This window comes from Toxorhynchites rutilus, chromosome 2 (genome assembly GCF_029784135.1).
Source record: "Toxorhynchites rutilus septentrionalis strain SRP chromosome 2, ASM2978413v1, whole genome shotgun sequence".
NCBI lineage: Eukaryota > Metazoa > Arthropoda > Insecta > Diptera > Culicidae > Toxorhynchites > Toxorhynchites rutilus.
This window is the reverse complement of record NC_073745.1, coordinates 223177308-223191639: the sequence shown is the minus strand read 5'-3', so window position 1 is coordinate 223191639 and position 14332 is coordinate 223177308. Positions and strand designations below refer to the sequence as shown.

At 36.1% G+C, this 14332-nt stretch overlaps 1 protein-coding gene across 2 annotated transcripts in view; it reads left to right on the top strand.

The window, feature by feature from the left end:
• Positions 1 to 14332, top strand: part of LOC129768173 (phosphatase and actin regulator 4-like) — a 424364-nt gene that overhangs the window by 18108 nt on the left and 391924 nt on the right. The window lies entirely within an intron of this gene.

The following is a 14332-nucleotide window of genomic DNA, read 5'->3' as shown; positions in this document are numbered from 1 at the left end:
TATATGACATGTTTGTGTGGAGTCTCCTAAAATTATGTTTTACTTGTAACATTTTTGTGCGTAAAGTCTCGCGTTTGACATGTTCGCTAAACTAACACTAAAATGTTACGAGTGGAACATCAATAGTAATTTTTTAATGAAAACATGAATGGGTGAGTTGTTGGTTAATGTATGGGTTATTCATATAATTTTTGTTCAGATTTTTAAACAAAACATGTTTCTAAGAAAATATTTTAATTTTCATAATAATTTTGTATTAATGATTATATTTTAAATTTGTTTGATATTTTTGATTGAAAAATAAATAATTTCGTACATTTCATTCTTTAACCAACATTGTGTAGGTCTTAGAGTTTTTAAGTTATTTTTTTTTCGAAAAATTTCTCACTCAAAAGCTGGTTAAGGAATCTAATGTAAAAATAATATATGCTTTCATCAAAAATATAAAACCATTTTTTAAAATTTTATTGGAAAAAAGAATTAAATCTATTTTTCTGTTTTTTTTTAAGTTCTGAATAAAATATTATATGCTATTCATATAGTCCATACAATTACCTACAAGTCATGCATCGGAAGAAGGGCGCTACTACAGGGAAAGAGTTTTCCTAGCAACAACTTTGTGATATTCTTCTTGAAAAATTACTATTAATGTTAAACTCGTAAAATTTTAGTGTATAAATTGACATGATCCGTAATTTTTTTTTCTATTTAGAAAAATGTCAAGAACATGTCAAACGCGAGAATTTACACACAAAAATGGTACGAGTAAAACATATTTTTTTCAGGAGTTTCCATACAAAAATGCCATATCTTCCAGAAATTATAAAAGATAGAAAGTTGACGTCTTCGACAAAGGTTTAAATTAGAATCTAAAACTTTGTCGAATACACTATGTTGTTATCTTGATTTTAACCAAAATATAGGATTAGTAAACATCAAAGTAAACATTGAAAAGTTGTTGTTAGAAAAAAAATATTCTTGTGAATGTGCCCATCATCCGATGTATGGATGACTTTGGCTATTGTCCTTTTTTCTTTATTGAGAATTTCAGAAAAATACGTTTTTGAGAAAAATTCATTCAAATTTTTATTTTGTTTTCAAATAAAACTTCTAGAATTTTTTTCATGGAAATTTGAACAATTTCTTACATTTCATTCTTTGACCAAGATTTTGTAGCTATAATTGTTGAGTTGTTATTTTTTGTAAAAAAAAAGAAAAAAAAACTTTGGCTCTTTTCAAAAGTAAACTAATTCCGTTTTTGAATATTTCAAGTATGCAAGATGCTTAATTGTCTTTACGTTCATAACGTTTCACTGGAAACTGAGATATTTCTGACAATGACAATGAAATTCGTCTATACATTCTGTCAAATATATAGCGGGAATTTAGCTTTTTGGAGAAAATGCTCTATTTATAATCTAAATTCATATCATTGCCGTTAAAATAGGCCCCTTTCTGAAGCACTTTTTCCAACGAACAATCCAGTCATCGAAACACTTTTGCTAGCTATATTCAGAAATTGCCTTCAGTTCACGCATCAAGTTCTTTTATTTTGTATGCAATGCTGTCAAAAAGGGTCCGACAAAGCGGTGATTTGAGTTTCGGAAAAAGTAAAAAGTCACACCCACGTCTCGTCGCCAGTAATTATACGTTGGATGAACATGGGATCAGAATTTGATTGTTCACGCATGTCTACTGCATGCTTCTTGGTTGCGATGACATTTTAGAAGAAAACTGACCTCTTTTGGCACTAGTTGTGTAAACGCTGAAAATAAATTACATGACAACTCGCGCTCAAAATCGACATTAAGATCACTTACAGTAGTACCAACTTAAAACAAAATTGAAAAATGTTCAACGGGACTAATTCCCTGCATATATTTATTTGACAATGTAAGAAAGAATCATTAGAACAGTGCAGCGTCATTTGCACTCTGATTGAGCGATAAAAAAATCGAAAAACTACGCGAAGAAGGTTAACACCACATAAAAACGTATAGTTTAATTTTCTCTGATGGAATGGTTCAATTTATTAATGACTAAAAAGATTAGAATTGAATAACAAATTAAGAACTGATTTTGTGCGGTGTGCAATTTTACTTTACTTTTTGCTTCCTCCTCATAGCATTCCTCGAAAAAAGGTCCATTATTTATATTGTGCGATTAATATTTCATGAACACCGAACGGCAGTCTTCGTGTTAGCTGGTGGTGAAACTGTGTCGAGACCAACGAAAAAAATGAGACATCGCCTACAATAAATTTCCAGCTATCGGCTTTCGCGTTGTCTATCTCAGGATGATTCATCTTCCACTTTTTTTGCTCGCCTCTCGAATTATGTTAATTCGATTGGATCTAATGATGGTTTACGGGCGTACCGTAGATCTGTGAACATTTTACTCTCGCTTTCGCCCAAGAAGAGTGTCTTAATCTTCTCCGCCCAGGTGTCTGTTCTATTTCCCAACCTGAACGAAAAAGCAAAACAAAAATATGCAAACTTTATCCCGTCACGTAGTAGTGAAACGGGAGCCGAATCTCGGAATATTATTACAGATGAAAACAAGCGTTTACTTTAGATATTTACAATTCTGAGATTGGAGTATGTGTGTCTTGTGCTCGAGTCGCTGGTCGGGTTTTTGGGCGCTGCCGAGCAAATTCCACCCGCGTGCGCGCCCTGGGAATTTGCACTATGGCATTTAGATTATTTTAAATTAGCCTCCTTTCCGTAGTTTCGGCGAATCGAACCCATCGCTTGAGTATCATTTCCAGAGGCGGCGCGTGAATTTTAAACTGCCTCTCTCGGCGCACTTGGAGATTGTGTGCTCTGTGGTTTTGTGATGTTCGATGAGTGGCTGCAGGGTGGGACGTAAGTTTGTGTACTTTTACAACATCGCTTTAAGGTCATAAACATTTTAGGAAGCGTGAGCCATGCGGGAGGTGGGTGGTGCACAATATCTTAGTTTTAGAAACAAGTTTTAGATTTAGAAGTGTTTGGGTGTACTTGAGTTACAAATGTTTATATTTGAAGGGTCTTAAATTTCAATATTCATAATTAGTATCTACCGGTGTTAATATATATCATTTAAAAAATTGGATTCCCAATATGTTGCTCGCTTCAAACTGTAGCTTCTAACTACACATAATCGAATTTTTTTTTTTTTTTTTTATTTTTTTTTTTTTTTTTTTCTTTTTTTACCCTCCACTCACCCCCATCTCGAAGATACTCTGACTTGAGGATCCTAGAGTTGGGCTCCAGTTATTAAAAAAAAAAAAAAAAAAAGGACATAAACAAACATTTAGAAACGAGGTGAGTGGACAAAAACATGAAGAACAAAAATGTATGGACCCCAGTGAAAAAAAAAATTTTTCTTTTAAGGGATCCATATAAGAGGAGAAACATAAAATAGAGAAAAAAAAAAGAGAGAGAAAGCATACAACGATACATGGAACTGATTTTCAGTTCGCAGTATTTTTGTGCTTGCAAAAAAAAAAGTGCGGGTTTCGGCCAATGTTCGATTTTTCGAACAGTCATTTCCCGGAAAATGAAAGATAGGAAAAACATAATTTTTGAACATTGGGGTTTATTTAGCATCAATAATCGAAATTACACCAATGGCTTTCGTAAAAAAATTATTTTTACAGCTTGGTCGTTAATGGGTTAAGTAACCCCGATAAAGAATAATCACAAAATCAATTTCTTCTCTATGGAAATAATAAGAAGCGATTTCTTATGAAGGCAATTTGGATTCATTATCTCTATCAAGTGATTGAAATTGCTGTGAACAAAATTATACAAATGAAATCGTCAACTCAACGAATCTCCGGTAATTTCACGATTTTCGGAATGAGGAATGTGTCTGCAAAAAAACTAGCAAAAATAGGAAACAAACGATTTTGATCAGGATATTCTATTAGAAATACATAAATCACTTTAATAATTTGGATATAAATTTGATAAAAAAATGATTCTGTTATTATTGAGAGGACTGAAACACACTACACATAAAAAATTATATTGTCACTGTTAACATACTCTACCTGAAGCCGTTTCATTATTTTAATGCTTGATCCAATTCTCGTTACATTTCTGCGACTTGATTCACGGTATGGCTATCAGAATTGATTTTTTATCAACACATTTCGGCTACTAAAATACGTTTCCCGTAGTGAAAACGTGATACGGAATATTCGAACTCAACGGCAGTTGGGAGGTATTTTTTTTTTATTTAACCCTCCTGTACGCGCGTGCAAAATCATAACACGTATACTCGCGCACGGTGTCACAGACCGAAATTGAACTTCTTTGTAATGTTGCCATTGTGTATTTCTCAGGCTTTATTGGCATTTATTTGAAGAAGAATTGAAGTTTTTGTTTGATGCCGTCAGAAAGCCAGGAACAGAAAGCGTTTAACTATGGGCAATAGCTTCAATGATATGTTTTATGCGACTTTTCGATGTAGGATTATGTCTTTCATTTGTGTACTAGGGTGCAAGTATAAAATTTCGAATACAAGAGCGTTACGTTTGGAGTTCTGAGCGTTAATACCTTTTTGCCGGCTGAATGAAGTAGTATGATATGATGATTCGAAAGATGAAAGGCCTCCGAATGATGGATGCTTGTTATTTATTGATTCAAAAAAGTTTCAATTGCTCGGAAACTGCGACTATATTTTTTTCTCAATTCAGAATACAGAATATCAGAATATGCTCGAGGCAAGCATAGTGCAGAGCTTGCATTGACGCGCAGAAGAAGAATATTATTTAGGTATAAAAGTAACTTCGTTTCCAATTGATGTCTGGTCTCGTTTCAGCCAACGAGCAGCCACACACATAAAAGAAAAAGAGATTGAATTGTGATTCAATCGAGACATTTATGAGAGGTCGTAGAGTTCTCTGCATCTCTCTTAAGTAAAATAAGAAATCGATGGAAATTACAAATCCGTCTACTACTCATCTGTATTCTTAAAATCAAATCGTTTCACTTGTTCTATTTTATCGATCACATTCGATAGATCGTTACGGCATTCGAACACACTCACAATACATTAGTTATGTTTTATTTAACAACTAAAATATTATTTATATCGCAGAACAAACTTTGCCGGGTCAGCTAGTAAACATAATAATAATGATTTAGAAAGAGGGCTAGCAGGTTCTACGTCACACGCCATGTTTCTCCTCAATTTTTGCCTCAGATTACTATTTGTTACAGTTCATTCTGGCCCTTCCTAAAGAACGCAAATAGAAAGTTTTGTTTCAATCGAATACCTTTTTTTTATATCGCTGCCATACAAATGCCACACAAAGAGTCTTCCTTCGGAGCGGAAGTAAAAGAAGTTGGCCCGGCTCATGAGTTGTTGAGTCTGATAGGTAGGAACAGGTGGAGTCGCCTCCCTGATGTCGGTGATTGGCACTAAAGTGGCGGAAATAGGCCGACGAAAAATAAGCGAAGATAAAAAAAAAAAAAAAAAATGCCACACAAAGGGCCTGGCCGGGTAAGGGAGTAAAAAGTGCCCCCAAACCAAATCACCAGCTGAATGGAAAATAGTGTATAGGGTACTTAATATCAAATTTTGACAGTAGTAAGATATATTTGAGTTCTTATATGGTACAACATAAGATTTATGGTGAGAAATGCAGCTTTTCGTATTTTTGTCACGCCGTTCTCAATAGCTTTGAGATAAAAATATGGAAAAAAATACTGAAAGAACATCTTACTAAGGTGTATCAACCAATTTTTTCATAAAAAAATCAAATATTTATCAAATATTTTTATTTTGAGATGAATACTACTTTGTATTCAAATTTCTTCCTACGTCTATTTTAGGTATATGTAATTTTTTCCAGAATTTTTAGGGTGATTTAGAAGGACAAAAAAAAGTACACCGGGGCAAGTTGAAATGATTTTTTCGAAGTTCAACTTGAAAGTTATCTTAAAAAATCATAAAATTACTAAATTGAAATATGTTTGCAGCATATACAAGGTATAACAGACGACTTTCGATAAAAATAGAGATTTACGCTAGATGTTGTGAAAATGTTTAGTATTCATTTTGAAAATGTTTAGTTTTCAGATGCATTGTTTGAACTTGTCCGTAGAGCGGGGTAAGCTGAAACGCGGAACTATCATGAGCTTAATATGCGGTTTTGCTTCTTGAACTATCTACAACTGATTTATGAAACACATTTGAAGGAAATACATATAAATATTTGGACTAAAGGGTTTTGGTACACGTGCGATGCGGGGGAGTAGTCTAATACACGCAAAATGTACACTATACTAGAAATTAATATACGGAACAATAACATCAAGAATGCTATTTTAGACGCTGCCATGTCAGAGTAGAGCCACTCAAAATGGCCACTAATGAGGTTGATGGGATCGTTCAAATATTTAAATATTGCGTAACACGCTCAAAAAGGGAGGAGGGGATGGCTTGCGGAAATATGTTGAGAAATAAATCCAACCCAATTTAACATTTTTATCCAAATGACCTTTTGTTACATGTCATGTGGAAAAGGGGGAGTCTAAAATAGTAAAAAAATGTGTTACGTAATATTTGAACGACCCCCAGTTGAAAAATTAACAAATTTTACTTGTATCATGTCTGTGTATTCATAAACTATGTAGAACATACTGAAGAACGAAATAAGAATGATTCTTATTTTTTTAATTTATCATCATTCATTCATACAGCAATCATCGACAAATAACGTCCGCGATCTGCAGCAATGTTTACAAAATAGTCGATTTTTACTGATTTCAACTTACCCCAGGGTTCATAAAAACACGGGGTGAGTTTAAATGCTCAGAGCTATACGGGCGATATTTTTTAAAAAATCTGTGTTTTCGGACCAATTGAGTCAGCGCGCAAAAATGTTTGTATTGATTTCACGGAACAAGGAAAAGAAACAAAGGCGCGGATTGCGTTAAAGCATTCCAATATTCTGGTTATGGCTGTCGTAAGGTGGGTTGAAAGATGATGTTTTCTATATGTATTTTAATCATGTCAATCCATCATTACTAGTAAAAGTTATGATTTCTGTTTTAACTTACCCAGTATTTCAACTTGCCCCTTATATATTTTCAAGCATTTCGAAATACAAAAAAAATTACTTTGAGACCCACTTTTGCTCTTATTTTTATTTAAATGCGTTCGTATGTGTTGTTTACTCCACTCCACGTAATTTTTTCTTGAATTTTTAAGAGGATTGCGCGTTAAAAGAATAATGTTTTGGCCTTTGAGCATTTTTAATTTATTTTGAATTTACAAACCCAGTACTGCTCTAATGTTTGTATAAATTTTGTTTTTCATATGTCTAAATTTTGTCGGTATATTTAGAGCATTGCATAATGTACGAAGATTTTTTTCTCGTGTCTTAAAATATATGAGATTATCTTTACATTGGATTTAGATGGTTTACCAAATTCATAAGAGTTAGCAGTACGATAGAGTTTTATTTTTATCTTACAATTGAAAACCACGATTACAATAAAATAATCGATTTCAAGCAAATAAAATAATCAATGCAAACGATGAAGAAAATTAATTTGTGTCTCATCATGCTCTCAAAAATTCAGGAAAAAATTACGCCACAAAAGACACATACGAACGCATTTAAATAAAAATTGGAGCAGAAGTGGGTCTCAAAGTTAATTTTTTTTCAAAATTTCGAAATGCCAGAAAATATATAAAAAATTTTTGGACCGTGTATTTATTTTTTTTTATTATTAGATTTTTTGATGAAAAAATAGTTTGAAGATATATATCGATACACCTTAGTAAGATGTACTTTCAGTTTTTTTTCTTATTTTTGTCTCGCTATTGAGAATGGCGTGAAAAAAATTAAAAGGTGCATTTTTCACCATAGATCTTATAAGCCATATAAGGACTCAAATATATGGTACTACTGCCAAAACGTTTTTTTAGTATCCTATACAATATCCTCCATGCAGCTGGTGATTTGGTTTGGGGGCCCTTTTTCTCCCTTACCCAGCCAGACCCTTTGGAAATATAAAAAAAATTCTTTGCATAACTCGAGAAATAATCAAACAAATGGAACCAAATTTGGTATATATTAGGCTGTCAAAAAAGTCCTGCGGTATTTTTTTTGAATTTTCATTTGTTCATAAAATTAGTTACAATCATCTGTTTTAAGTCAAATATGCGCCGTTTTGTTCGATGACTTGTTCCCAACGAGATGCCAACTTCATAATACCCCTGTTATAGAAGCTCGCTTCCTTATTGGCAAAAAAACTCGGATAGCCAATTTTCACAGGCCTCTTTTGTGGCTAACTTCTGACTACCTAGCTCGTTCGCCATGGACAAAAACAGGTGGTAGTCACTTGGTGCAAGGTCCGGACTATACGGCGGATGCAAAAGAACCTCCCATCCGAGCTCCCGGAGCTTCTGGCGCGTCACCAAAGAAGTGTGTGGCCTAGCGTTGTCCTGATGGAAGACAATGCGGCCTCTGTTTGTCAAAGATGGCCTCTTCTTCATGAGTGCTACCTTCAAGCGGTCCAGTTGTTGGCAGTACAGGTCCGTAATGAGCGTTTGGCCATAGGGAAGCAGCTCATAATAGATTATTCCTTGACAATCCCACCAAACACACAGCAGAACCTTCCTGGCCGTTAATGGGGGCTTGGCCACCGTCTGAGCCGCTTCAGCGGGCTTCGACTACGACCGTTCGCGCTTCACGTTGTCGTAAGTGACCTACTTTTCATCGCCAGTCACCATTCGCTTCAGAAACGGGTCGATTTTGTTGCGATTCAGCAGCGATTCACATGCGTCGATACGGTCAAAGATGTTTTTTTGCGTCAACGTGTGTGGCACCCATACATCGAGCTTCTTTGTGAATCCAAGCTTCTTCAAATGGTTAATAACGGTTTGATGACTTATCTCCTCTTGGCCGATGCTACGGCTGCCACTATGCCTGTCTTTCTCGGCTAATTCAGCGATTTTGTCGCAATTTTCGACGACAGGCCTTCCGGAGCGTGGCGCATCTTCGACGACCTCTACACCAGAACGAAAACGTTGAAACCATCGTTGTGCGGTGGAAATGAAAACTGTATCGGGTCCATAAACTGCACAAATTTTATTGGCAGCTTGAGATGCATTTTTGCCTTTGTCATAGTAGTACTGTAAAATATGTTGGATTTTCTCTTTATTTTGCTCCATATTTGCGACACTATAACTCACGAACGACTTAACCAAACAAAACACTGTCAAGGACTATATTATAGCGCCTTTCCAACAAGCTATAGTATGACTCGATACAATGAATACAACTAGACCTAAGCGCTTACAACGACACCTCGCGGAAATACCGCAGGACTTTTTTGACAGCCTAATAGATGTATTAGGGGTCAATAAATGTTTCTATGGTAGTTCGACACTCCCCTCTCTAGGGGGGGATGGGTTGCAGATCTCGAGAACTAATCAGACAAATGGAATCAAATTTAACATGTGGAGGTTTTAGGGAGCAAGAAATATTTCTATTTGGATCTTTTGTTTGTATTTGTGTCACAATTCATTATTCGTTTTGGGGTGGCTCCATTTAAAACGCGTGAAAAACAAATAATCGAGGGTGCTCGTATCATTACGAAAAGCGCTGAAGTTATTGTAAAAGTTATGATTTTCTATATTGCAATAGATTGTTAGAAATCTCGTAAATTACCGAGCAAAGTTAGACTTTCGTGACGCATTTGATGTTTAGCCTTTTAATGTATACCCCCAATATGTTCGTGAAAGGCGTGATGTGATATTGATCGTCGCGTATTGAAATTGAAACAGTACTACACGCGTTTAGTGACGAAATATATCGTCGTTCAATTTATTGTAGAAAAGTTCTCTCGGTTGCCTTCTCAGAATACCCTGCGATACTCTCCGACGTCGAGTGTTAAAATGAAAGAGTACGATGTGCGATGATTCATCGACGCATTAAGACACTGTAAAGTGTTATTACAGTATGACAACGCACGGGCGCACACCACTATAGCCGTGAATGACGCAATAGAAACTGTTAATTGGGAAACGTTATCGCTATCATGTATTCTCCAGACAGATTACCACATTTTTGCTTTAATGGGACATGCAGAGGAGCAATTCGCCCAATAGAATTTCGAAAAATAGGTCGGGGAATGGTTTTCGTCGTAACAAGAAAGGTTTTTTTGGGAAAGAAATCCACAGTTTGCCTGAGATATGTGAGATATGGAATGCGTAGAATCAAACGGGGATTATTTTCAATAAAAGTATTCAGAGGGAAATTATGTGTCTATTTCATCGAAAAAAAACAACAAATTGAACTTGCACATCCGGAAAGGAATTTTGCACACTTAGAATGGTTTGCTAGTCCCAAGTGACAATCAGTGTGTTCTTTGTGCAATTATCTGATATCTGTTCAACATTTAAAACGGTATTAAAATTTAGTAAATAAGTCGATATTTTCCGATTGAAATTATAAAAAAAATAAGAGGTAAGATTTTGAAATAAAAAGAAACAATGCCACTTTTGCTACTTTTTTTTCGACAGCGGTTTTTCTGATTTATTTTCTTCTGTGTTGTCCAATGATGTTCTGAGAAACTGGTTAGAGATAACATCTTAGAAAGATCAACAATTCTTGAGTTATGCGAATTTCAATACTTTGCAAAATTATAGCTATTTAACTGTTCTCCAGATAGAACCTATTTTATATAATGAAAACATTAATATTTTTTGAGTATTTTTTCAACAATGTATTTTAAATGACATATTTCCTTGAAATTTCAACAACTTTGTCGAACGCCATATTCAAATCAAACAGTTGGATTGCGGGTAACAGTTTTTCGAAAAAAATGGTCATTGATTGTGGATCTGCCCTTATCATAAATTAGTCGTATTGAAATTGGACACATGATAATGATAATTGTGAATTTGGATAGCTGCAGTGCACCCGTGGCCGAGTGGTTAGCGTCTCACATTATCATGCCGGGTGTTCGGGTTCGATTCCCGTTCTGGCCGGGGGATTTTTCGTCAAAGAAATTTCCTTCGACTTGCACTGTGGTCATGCGTATTCAAGAGCTTGCCCCTCGGAATACATTTAAGGCGTGTTATTTGGCTTAAGAAATCTCGACCAAGTATTAATAAATGACGCTAGTTAATGCATACGTTGAGACGGCAAAAGTTCCACAAGGGAACGTGAACGCCATTCAAGAAGAAGAAGATAGCTGTTACCATATGTACATAGTTTCAAAAAATATATTGATAAATAAAAACTGTATTTTGACTGGTTGGGCGTGGTGTTGCTCTATAGCGCAGTGAAATGACATTTTATCCACCACCAAATGTTTAAAGTTTTAAAAATATGGGAAGCTTAGGGTGCATGGACAATTCTGCGTGAAATTGTGCCGCATAACAAGAATGTATTTCTTCACAAATGTCACAAGGGGCCTGATCACGAACGTCACTTCTCGGTGAAAACGAAATGAAGTGTATATAACCTTGCATACAAACCATTTTGTTTTCACCGTGAAGTGACGCTCGTGATCAGGTCCAAAGTATATGATGTCGATGAATTTTTCCCATGTCTTGAAGTATGCAAAAAACAACTGGTGGAGAACGATCTGTCAATCTTCTCTGTATAATTTGATGCGTTTTGGGAATCATCAAATATTAATCAATATCAGTTGGCTACAGCAAGCAGAACACTTGTTTTTATTTTACTTTCCAGTCTACGTTTTAGTTCACAAAAAATGCAAATATATCCTGCGATGGAAAGTCTTAGTGCATGGTTTAAAATTTCATTTTCGTGGCGAGCAGTTTTACCCATACGCCATGATCCCCCGATGCCAACGATGTAATGAATTTATTTTGAAATACCCTTGAAATTGTGGTATCATTACTCTTATGTACTCAACCAGACCATATATTCCTCTGTAGCAGCAAGTTAATGCACTCTTGTCTTCATTACGTATATGAATATATACCAGGTCCGTCAGTGTGTGATGAAGGGACAGCAAGCAAGATTCCGTGAAACCTTTGGACGTTGTAAGTAAAACCATGCACATGAGAATCCATCGCCGGAATGTGTTTACGTTCACTGCACTTTTCCTTTCCACCGGCATTGGCTCGATGACTTGTCTGGCGAGGAATGATGCAAACTGCCCTTCTCTCGCTTCTCGCTCTCCCTCCGTGTGTGTGTAAATTACAACCATCTGAATGTAGCGTGAAATTTCGCACAACGCATGATCGGCGGCACAGAGCGAAAATGGAATTATTTCGTTTTTTTTTTTTCAAGAAAGCCCTTCAAGGCGCCGAACACATCAAGTGCAACATCGTGAAGAAACATAGAGTAGGAATGGAGCAAAAAATACTTGAAATACAACTTTCATCCAAGCAAGAATTCATGCCCACCCCTAATAGACACGAACAAAAACGTATCTACGAACGAAAGGAGAGTAAATCGATTGTGCTAAGCTTGGCTATTCGAAACAGCCGTCGCCACCGAATGGGATTATTTAGACATTTTTATAGTGGGAGCAAAACTCTCGTCCTTCCGAGCTGTCGTCGCTTGTTGCTTCCAATCGATATCGTAGAATGTGTCCTCCCCAGTTGCTTGTTTCCTACACTTGTTCCCGCTGTCAATTGCTGTCGGTATTTTAAGAGCAGCATATACACACCCACCCACCCTATCCGGATTTCGTGCAATGTTCCATCTGCAAAGTGCAATCATGGAAAACATGACGCCGCCGTAGTCCTTCTTCCTTCGTAGCAACAGCACGACGGGGATCGCGGCACTGTGTGCACGGAACCCAATGTCATGATATTGAAATCATGCTGCTCCGTGCATACACTCGTCAAAATCATTTAGTCATCTTCGATGCGATACGTTCTCTTATTCATTCGAAGATGGCGACGTTAAGCGACGATAATAGTCAAGGGGCGTGTCAATCACGCGAATCATGCTATGTTGAAGGCCCGAGGCAATTTATCTTCGCAGCAGCAGCAGAGTTCAAGGCTCCTAAATTCAGCAATATTTCCATTCCAACGACACATCGGTGAACGAACGAGCTTGCGAAGCTGCTCAAACCGCTGCAACATTATTGTAATTAGTCTCTCTTAGTGTAGTATCCATCCATTATCCTCCAAGGTCCATTCACACTAGCTTGGACGAATGTCAACAATAGTGAAGCCAATGAGCAGCACTGCTGCTGCTTCTTCACATCGATTCATTCGCAGTTTGCCATTAGAAGCGCGTACTTCATGTAGAAAGTGCATAGGGGAAATGAGGTTAAAATGAACAGGGTTGGTAAAATGAACCAGTGCTCAAACTTCGATAATTTAACTATAAACAAATTGATACTTCTTCACTATCCTATTCTTAGAACATTTGAAGCTGTTTAAGACATCCTGTTATGCATGAAACTGTCAAATGTAAAAAATAATAAATAAAACAGAAATTTCTCTCACGGTAGCCATTTTGATGTAATTTTGTGCACATTGTATTTAAGTAATTTCCCGTGAAATTTAAATTATTCGACCTGATATCTTCGACAAATCATCAGTTTGGACAACTGTTCACATATTCAATGAGGTAAACAGATATTTTGTTTGGTTTCAGTGATTAATTCGCATTCGAAATTACTTTGTTATTTGGGGCAAAATGAGTCACCACTGGATAACGACTAACATAGTCATGTTATCCAAAGCTGATCTATCCCATCAAATGTTGCTTTTCATGGGGTTCCTTTTGTGGTGAAAAAATATGCCACCTCGATCAAAAACAAACCTCAATATGTGAAGCGTTATGTGTTTCTTACTACTTTTTCGCACGTATGAGTAAATTCTAATTACTACTCTAGGTGAATAAGCTCGGCTTGATCCATACATGTACCTACTATTTCAATAATGATTTAAACAAATTTAGATATCTATCCTATCCCATTTAGCATGATATATGTAATTGTTCATTTCACCACCACCGCACGATAAAAAAAATTCTTGATTTTACATCTTATTTTCTTTTTATGAAAAATGTACTATTTTTTTTTATAATTAAAACCGTTTGATATCTTGAACAACAGTAAGTTAAACTGTAATATTCTTCGAAGAACGGAAATTGTAGCAGTATGTGGACGCAGTAAATAGGCATATTCATTAGGGTGTTCATTTTAACCCCTTTCCCCTACTTGCAACATTTATCGACCGACCCACCAATGCAAGCGAGAGTCACTCGGTGGTATGGGCGACGACAACTCCAATGGCCATATCCTAATAGCCAACAGGGACAATCACAAGATCAAATGGTGCTTTGTTGCTGATATGTATTGTGTGAGCTGGGAAAATACACGGACCT